This window comes from Dromaius novaehollandiae, chromosome 12 (genome assembly GCF_036370855.1).
Source record: "Dromaius novaehollandiae isolate bDroNov1 chromosome 12, bDroNov1.hap1, whole genome shotgun sequence".
Classification (NCBI taxonomy): domain Eukaryota; kingdom Metazoa; phylum Chordata; class Aves; order Casuariiformes; family Dromaiidae; genus Dromaius; species Dromaius novaehollandiae.
The window spans coordinates 26,851,530-26,860,826 of record NC_088109.1 but is presented as its reverse complement, the minus strand read 5'-3'; the positions used below and the strand labels follow the sequence as shown (position 1 = coordinate 26,860,826).

Sequence of the window (9,297 nt, the reverse complement as noted above, 5' to 3'; positions counted from 1 at the left end):
ATCCGGGACTGCGGGGAGGGCGGGGCCGCGCCAAGGCGCGTGCTGCCAAGCGCAGAGCTATCGATGGAGGCGGCGAGGGGCCGCGCGGCCTGGTCCGTCCTGTGGCGCGTCTGCCCCTCCCCGAGCGTCGCGGGGGGTCTGCGTGCCCGCCCGCCCGAGCCTCCGTGCCCACGGGCGGGGAGCTGCGGTCCCAGCTCCTCCACCGCGCGGAGGAAGTGAGTGTGCAGTGCTCCCCCTGCCTCCCCTGTCACAGCTACAGGCTGTGGAGGCGCAGACTGTCCCGCGCCGCAGACACCGCTCCTGGTGCCCAGGTCCCCGCCGCCAAGGGCGGAGCGTCCTTGTTGGTGCCCCGCAGCCTCAGGCCTGAAGTTCGGTCACTTAAAACCACCTCCGTTCCCAACGGGGATCACTGGGACTTTCCCAAGGCACAAGTTACCGGATACCCGGCTCCCGAGGTGTTCCCGTCCCAGCCGAAGGACGTTAAATAGCCCGTCTGAGACAGGCGGTTCCCCACGCGTGCGTCGTTAGCCGTCCCAGATTCTGGTCTCGCTCCTGCCGTCTCAGCTTTGCAGGCTGACTGTTGCGTGGCCGTTTTCAGCACCTTTCACATCGCCGGTGAATTTGAGCTGTTCTGCTGTTATCGTTTCATCATCATCCAGCAAAAGCGTAATGAGAAATTAAAGTCCTGTAACTGAGCTGATTTAACCAGAGGAGTAATTGAATGTTATAAATAGCCAAACTCTCTGAGTTTTTAAACATGCAGTTTCCTGCTGAGACCCATTTTGCTTTGCTTTTTAAAACAATCCAGTCTGGATTCAATTATGAACAGAGAAGAAGGCAGCTATGGAAATATGTAGAAAACAAGTTACAATCACCTTCCTGTTTAGCATGCAAAGCACAGACTCAATTCGTCTTTGAATTTAAAAGCTGAAAAGAGGTTTCATCATGCTGTAAAAGCTGCCTTGATCAAATACTCTCCCAGCAGTGCAGTCAGGTAAATTATAAGCTGTTAAGTTTTTTTGAAAGGTATGATTGATTATTACCTTTTTTCTTTAAGTTAAGGGGCTATAGTAACCCCTAGGTCTTAAAAACCTGAATATGTATTTGAAGTGTTACGATTTTCATTTTAAAACTTGCAAAATCCTTAACCTATAGGGATTGGAATTTAAAGGAGCAGTATATGTAAAGAAGGAAGGTACTTAAAGGATGAAAAGGGAAAAACAGAAGTAACCAGCTTACATTTATACTGCTATTGTTGTATAAAAATATATATTTCCGGCCTCTTCCAGCCTTAGTGAGAAGGGTTTAACCGTGTATGGAAGAGGCCTGCCAAGATGTGCTCAGTATACTTGGGTTTGGGCTGGCAAAGCCTTCTACCATACACATGGCGTCAAAGCTCCTGCGGTTTCTCATTGGATAGCCCTGTATTTGGAACTGGGGCTGCAGTTAATAAACATCTTCTCTCACTACTGTCATCCTTTACTCTCCTCTTTTTTTTCCTCTGATGCCTACTCTCTGATCTCTGTCGGTGTGTTCATACCCTAGATAAGCACCTTTTCTTACAAGTACGTGAGTCTTGAATCCAAGCAAGCTTAGTCTCCTGCGATCTGTATCAGTAGGGAATGGCTATCTGGATCACTTTTAGGACTAGGAATTTAAGTCTTGTCTAAGTAAACAGAGAAGACCCTGGAATAGTCATTGTGGAATAGCAGTTACTCTGCATTAGCTCCTGTGTAGACTCTTACCCTTCCTGAGAGCGTTACAGGCAGGCACCCATATCACAGAATAAAAGGAGCAGAGGGTGAACAAATTTGGAGCAGCTGTGGCACTGTGAATTTCTGGTCTCCCAGGTTCATATTGATTTCTGAGTGTGTTCCTTATGTTGACAAATCCTGAGGTGATAAACGTTGAGTACAGGAATTATAGTATTTACTTGTTTCTGTAACACACCTAGCAAATTTTGGGAACTTCAGGTATGTTTTTAATAGTAAATGCATGTGGTTAGGGCTGGAAAATTCTAATGATTATCTCTTTGATAAAGCCAGTGGAGTCATTTCATGCCATTCTTCGGGGCAGGGACACCCTTCCTTCAAGGAGAGTATTAAGGATGTGGATTATGCTCACAGCTTTGAAGTTGTCTTTAGTTCTGTACCCTGTGAGTTGTATTTTATAGTTCTCAGAGAAGTCAAAGGAAGGGCACTGCAGCCAAGCTTTAAGAGAATAGTTCTGTTAATTCCATTGTATTTCCCTTCAATTCGTCAGCTGTGTGTTTGGCCCTCAGCCCCGGTTTTTCCATCCCTTTATGTCAGTGGTGATGCTCACTTGCACAGAAGTATCTCTGTATTACCCGATGTACCTGTTGACATCTTTCAGACCAGAAGCTGAGCTAAGAATCGTGATTAGCTTGTCTGGAAGGCAACGTTTCTTTGCAAAACAGATCAGAAAATCCAGGGCTGAATTGATCTGCAGCGCCTCGAGCCCCAGCCCCTTACCTGGTGACTGGTGCGGCGGGCAGGGGCTGAGGGGCTGCGAGGGTACGATCAAGCGGTACAGAGGCTGCAGCTTCCCTCTTAGCTTAAATACAGAGCTGGGGCTAGGGCCGGAGCCCGTAGGAGGAATGGTCGCAGGTAGCACACCAGGCAGCCAGCCTGAGGAGTGGTGCGGGCGGCTTTGGGGCTACGCGCAGAAATGGGCTGTGGGGCTCTGTGTGTGTCAGCGGGGAGGGGTCTGCCTGTCTGTGCAGCGTTACGGAACAAGGGCGCTGAGGCCGTGCACTCGTCTGATAGCTTTGCAGGGAGCAGGGCGAGAAATGAGCCGCGGGGGAATGTGAAGGGTCCCCAGTGTCACGCTTGAGGGGGGCAGCTGTGGGACAGTGCAGGGGGCTGTTTTTCTCAGCTGTGTTTCTGTCCTTGGAGGAGGAGGGCAGGAACCAGCCTGGGGCTTGGTGGCACCCAGGATTCGCCTGCAGCGATGTGATCTGTCTGGATTTGCTGGAGCTCAGCCGTTTCCTAGCGCTGAGCCACGCTTGTGCTCGGGGCAAGCTGGGTGGAACCACGTTGCCGTCCCTTGGTTGTTACCCTGCTCCTTTTGGCCAGGCCTGTGCTGGGGCCGGTGGTCTGTGACACCCTGAGCCTGGGAAGGAATCCTCCCGCAGGACAAGTGTCTCTGGGGAGCTAGAGAGACTCAGAGATCCAGGTGGGCTGTGAGATCTGTGCTTGGGTGGGAGGAGAACAGTTCAGAAGGGCGGGAGTGGGAAGAAGCCCCCCAAAAGGCAGCCGCAGGGGCAGGCTGGCAGTGGGGGGCCTCCAGGCGTTCCGGTTGCCTGGCGCCTGTCGGGTGGGTGTGCTTGGTCGCTGTGCGTCGGAAGGGCGGCTTCCTGCGGCGGCTGTGCGCGAGGTGACAGGGAGCGGTGGCAGGGAGCGGTGACAGGGAGTGGTGACAGGGAGCGGTGACAGGGAACAGGTGACAGGGAACAGGTGACAGGGAGCAGTGACAGGGAGCAGGTGACAGGGAACAGGTGACAGGGAGCGGTGACAGGGAACAGGTGACAGGGAGCAGTGACAGGGAGCGGTGACAGGGAGCGGTGACAGGGAACAGGTGACAGGGAACAGGTGACAGGGAGCAGTGACAGGGAGCAGTGACAGGGAGCAGTGACAGGGAACAGGTGACAGGAGCAGTGACAGGGAACAGGTGACAGGGAGCAGTGACAGGGAGCAGTGACAGGGAACAGGTGACAGGAGCAGTGACAGGGAGCAGTGACAGGGAGCGGTGACAGGGAGCAGGTGACAGGGAGCAGGTGACAGGGAGCAGTGACAGGGAGCAGTGACAGGGAACAGGTGACAGGAGCAGTGACAGGGAACAGGTGACAGGAGCAGTGACAGGGAGCAGTGACAGGGAACAGGTGACAGGGAGCAGTGACAGGGAGCAGTGACAGGGAGCGGTGACAGGAGCAGTGACAGGGAGCAGTGACAGGGAGCAGTGACAGGGAGCGGTGACAGGGAACAGGTGACAGGGAGCAGTGACAGGGAGCGGTGACAGGGAGCAGTGACAGGGAACAGGTGACAGGGAGCGGTGACAGGGAGCGGTGACAGGGAACAGGTGACAGGGAGCAGTGACAGGGAGCGGTGACAGGGAGCGGTGACAGGGAACAGGTGACAGGGAGCAGTGACAGGGAGCAGTGACAGGGAGCAGTGACAGGGAACAGGTGACAGGAGCAGTGACAGGGAGCAGTGACAGGGAACAGTGACAGGGAACAGGTGACAGGGAGCAGTGACAGGGAGCGGTGACAGGGAGCAGTGACAGGGAACAGGTGACAGGAGCAGTGACAGGGAGCAGTGACAGGGAACAGGTGACAGGGAACAGGTGACAGGGAGCAGTGACAGGGAGCAGTGACAGGGAACAGGTGACAGGGAACAGGTGGCAGGGAGCAGTGACAGGGAGCAGTGACAGGGAACAGGTGACAGGGAGCAGTGACAGGGAACAGTGACAGGGAGCAGTGACAGGGAGCAGGTGACAGGGAGCGGTGGCAGGGAGCAGGTGACAGGGAGCAGTGACAGGGAACAGGTGACAGGGAACAGTGACAGGGAGCAGGTGACAGGGAGCAGTGACAGGGAGCAGTGACAGGGAGCAGTGACAGGGAACAGGTGACAGGGAGCGGTGGCAGGGAGCGGTGACAGGGAACAGGTGACAGGGAACAGGTGACAGGGAGCAGTGACAGGGAGCAGGTGACAGGGAGCGGTGGCAGGGAGCAGGTGACAGGAGCGGTGACAGGGAGCAGTGACAGGGAACAGGTGACAGGGAGCAGTGACAGGGAGCAGTGACAGGGAGCGGTGACAGGGAACAGGTGACAGGGAGCAGTGACAGGGAGCAGTGACAGGGAACAGGTGACAGGAGCAGTGACAGGGAGCGGTGACAGGGAGCAGTGACAGGGAACAGGTGACAGGGAGCAGTGACAGGGAGCAGTGACAGGGAGCAGTGACAGGGAACAGGTGACAGGAGCAGTGACAGGGAGCAGTGACAGGGAACAGGTGACAGGGAACAGGTGACAGGGAGCGGTGACAGGGAGCAGGTGACAGGGAGCAGTGACAGGGAGCAGGTGACAGGGAGCAGTGACAGGGAGCAGTGACAGGGAACAGGTGACAGGAGCAGTGACAGGGAGCAGTGACAGGGAACAGGTGACAGGGAACAGGTGACAGGGAGCGGTGACAGGGAGCAGTGACAGGGAGCAGGTGACAGGGAGCAGTGACAGGGAGCAGTGACAGGGAACAGGTGACAGGGAGCAGTGACAGGGAGCAGGTGACAGGGAGCGGTGGCAGGGAGCAGTGACAGGGAACAGGTGACAGGGAGCAGTGACAGGGAGCAGTGACAGGGAGCAGTGACAGGGAACAGGTGACAGGGAGCAGTGACAGGGAGCAGGTGACAGGGAGCGGTGGCAGGGAGCAGTGACAGGGAACAGGTGACAGGGAGCAGTGGCAGGGAGCAGTGACAGGAGCAGTGACAGGGAGCGGTGGCAGGGAGCAGTGACAGGGAGCAGTGACAGGGAACAGGTGACAGGGAACAGGTGACAGGGAGCAGTGACAGGGAGCAGTGACAGGGAGCAGTGACAGGGAGCGGTGACAGGGAGCAGTGACAGGGAGCAGTGACAGGGAACAGGTGACAGGGAACAGGTGACAGGGAGCGGTGACAGGGAACAGTGACAGGGAGCAGGTGACAGGGAGCAGTGACAGGGAGCAGTGACAGGGAACAGGTGACAGGGAACAGGTGACAGGGAGCAGTGACAGGGAGCAGTGACAGGGAGCAGTGACAGGGAGCGGTGACAGGGAGCAGTGACAGGGAGCAGTGACAGGGAACAGGTGACAGGGAGCAGTGACAGGGAGCAGTGACAGGGAACAGTGACAGGGAGCAGGTGACAGGGAGCAGTGACAGGGAGCAGTGACAGGGAGCAGTGACAGGGAACAGGTGACAGGGAGCGGTGGCAGGGAGCGGTGACAGGGAACAGGTGACAGGGAACAGGTGACAGGGAGCAGTGACAGGGAGCAGGTGACAGGGAGCGGTGGCAGGGAGCAGGTGACAGGAGCGGTGACAGGGAGCAGTGACAGGGAACAGGTGACAGGGAGCAGTGACAGGGAGCAGTGACAGGGAGCGGTGACAGGGAACAGGTGACAGGGAGCAGTGACAGGGAGCAGTGACAGGGAACAGGTGACAGGAGCAGTGACAGGGAGCGGTGACAGGGAGCAGTGACAGGGAACAGGTGACAGGGAGCAGTGACAGGGAGCAGTGACAGGGAGCAGTGACAGGGAACAGGTGACAGGAGCAGTGACAGGGAGCAGTGACAGGGAACAGGTGACAGGGAACAGGTGACAGGGAGCGGTGACAGGGAGCAGGTGACAGGGAGCAGTGACAGGGAGCAGGTGACAGGGAGCAGTGACAGGGAGCAGTGACAGGGAACAGGTGACAGGAGCAGTGACAGGGAGCAGTGACAGGGAACAGGTGACAGGGAACAGGTGACAGGGAGCGGTGACAGGGAGCAGTGACAGGGAGCAGGTGACAGGGAGCAGTGACAGGGAGCAGTGACAGGGAACAGGTGACAGGGAGCAGTGACAGGGAGCAGGTGACAGGGAGCGGTGGCAGGGAGCAGTGACAGGGAACAGGTGACAGGGAGCAGTGACAGGGAGCAGTGACAGGGAGCAGTGACAGGGAACAGGTGACAGGGAGCAGTGACAGGGAGCAGGTGACAGGGAGCGGTGGCAGGGAGCAGTGACAGGGAACAGGTGACAGGGAGCAGTGGCAGGGAGCAGTGACAGGAGCAGTGACAGGGAGCGGTGGCAGGGAGCAGTGACAGGGAGCAGTGACAGGGAACAGGTGACAGGGAACAGGTGACAGGGAGCAGTGACAGGGAGCAGTGACAGGGAGCAGTGACAGGGAGCGGTGACAGGGAGCAGTGACAGGGAGCAGTGACAGGGAGCGGTGACAGGGAGCAGTGACAGGGAACAGGGGGGAGCGGCTGCCGCTAGGCGGCACGACGGGCGCGTCGGAGAACCGCCGAGGCCCCGCGGGGAGGGCTGGGCTGCTGCGGGGGGGGCTCGGCTGCTGCGGGGGGGGGTTCGGCTGCTGCGGGGGCGGTTCGGCTGCTGCGGGGGGGGCTCGGTTGCTGCGGGGGGGGGCTCGGCTGCTGCGGGGGGGGGTTCGGCTGCTGCGGGGGGGGGTTCGGCTGCTGCGGGGGGGCTCGGCTGCTGCGGGGGGGTTCGGCTGCTGCGGGGGGGGGGCTGGGCTGCTGTGGGGGATTGCACGGCACCCGCGGCTGCTCGGGCGTTTGCTTGCTTTAACGGCTGTTCTCTTGCAGCGTGCGGCATCGTCCCCTGCCTAGCTGTGAGGCCGCGGTGACCCCGCAGCTTGCCCCTCTCCTGTACCTCCCTGGTATTTGGGGACCAACTAAACCTTGCAGAAGCGCTACTGATGCTGGGCGCTGGATTTGAATCGGTAATGGTTTGCCGTTGCGAATCAGAGCAAAAGAGGAGCAACGCACGAAAGGAGCGTGTCCCAACACACGAAAGGAGCGTGTCCCAACGCACAAAAGGAGCGTGTCCCAACGCACGAAAGGAGCGTGTCCCAGGGGCTTGCTGGAGTGGCGTGCGCAGGCACGTCTAGTGCCCCATGCCTGCCGTTGGGACGCGCACACTTGGCCTGCGAAACCCCGTTGCCCACATGTAACTCCTCCTGCTCCGCCGCAGGAGCAGTGCGAAAGGGTCCCGTGTGCGATGCTAGCTGACCTGCTTTCATTCAAGGACCTCAAAGCTCTGTGCAGACATTCAGTTAGCAAAGTCGTATAATATCTCGTGAGATGTTATAATACCTCTAACAGTGAATTCTAGGGCCTGGTCTGGTGCTAGCTTGGTCATTGCTGCTGATGTCCAAGATGAGATACTTTAGTGAGGATACGGCTGAGAAGAGGAGGACAGTCAGCTGTAACGCTGGCACGGTGCTCCAGAGAGTATTCCCGTTAGGTCCGCCTGTATTCCTTGCCTTCCTGTGAAAGCTTCAGTGGCATTTGGGATGATAGATAACAGACTCTGATCCCAGCACAGGAGGGGTAAATGCAGACTGGAAGTAGTTCTTGATAAGGCCTGTCTGCTTCTCAAGGAAAGCAGTGGAACATTTTTGCATAAATATGGATTACTCATTGAAAAAAAGTTTAAAATGTCTGAAAATTACCTGTGTTGAATTCATTATGTCCTTTGGGTGGGAGCAAAGACTGCAAAAATCAGAATGTTTTTCCTCGGTATTTTCTAAACTAAACAAATATTTCGTCTAAATGGATGCTGTGTTTTTGGAATTGGACTAAATTTCATGGTAAAATTTTAAAATGTAGTTTTAAACCTCAAAATGGGTTGTGTGAAATATTTCTAATGTTTCCAATAACCTAAAATGATATTTGATTTTCATTTATCTGAGAAAATGGATTTTTCTTTTTTTTTGCTTTGGGTAGATCTGAAACAACATTTTCTGTAATTTTGATTTTGCTCAGAGAACTAAAAAATTTGCATATCTCTGTACCTTTTAATGAAAACTCATATACTGAGTATACTCAGGCTGCCTATAGTAAACATTTTGCTACAAAGCAAACTTGTTTAATTAGTCTACATAGGGAGGATAAGAGAAGCTACATCTCCATGCCAAATCTGTGATTTTTCTGTGTTTGCAGACTCATCAATCAAAACCGACAGCATGATGACTTGGAAGAGCTGGTGCTGGCAACTTGTCGGGCCCTATTTCTGTGATTTGCCTGTTAACTGCTTCGGTGCTGTCTTAGTGCTGAGGTTCTGTGGAGTGAAACCGGGCTGTCTGGCAGGCCAGCCATCAACACAAGTCTGTCTGTTCCCTTGACACAACTGATGAAGCTGGCGTATTTGTCCTGAGTGCTACCGATGTCATGGAATGGCACCACTTTTAAATAGAGTAGGAATCATAAAGAGGAGGACAGGAATATTCAGAATCCCTCTGTGATCACATATTATTTAATGTTCTGACTGTAGGATCCATAGTGCCACAATGCCTAGATTGTGTTCAGGACTCATTTCAGATTTCGAATGCATCCATATTTGGGTGCTATCTCTAGTAGCCTCTCTTGTCTTCTGTTTCCCCTACAAATTTGTACAGCAACCGATTCCAATCTTGAAGGCAGCATGTCTAAAATCAATAAGCAGAATGGCCCCTAGATACTGCCTTGCTGCTTGACAGTAAATGATTTGTGGGTTTTTTGCAGGGCTGTTATTGCTGTCATCCTCAACACAACCCGCT

General features: G+C 55.2%; 1 long non-coding RNA gene across 1 annotated transcript in view; it reads left to right on the top strand.

Moving 5' to 3' along the window:
• Window positions 1–144: 144 nt before the first annotated feature.
• LOC112982906 (uncharacterized) overlaps window positions 145–9,297 on the top strand; it is a 66,336-nt gene continuing 57,183 nt past the window's right edge. The window contains exon 1 of the long non-coding RNA XR_010391318.1: window positions 145–994. This is a non-coding gene — a long non-coding RNA (uncharacterized LOC112982906). The remainder of the gene's footprint in view (window positions 995–9,297) is intronic.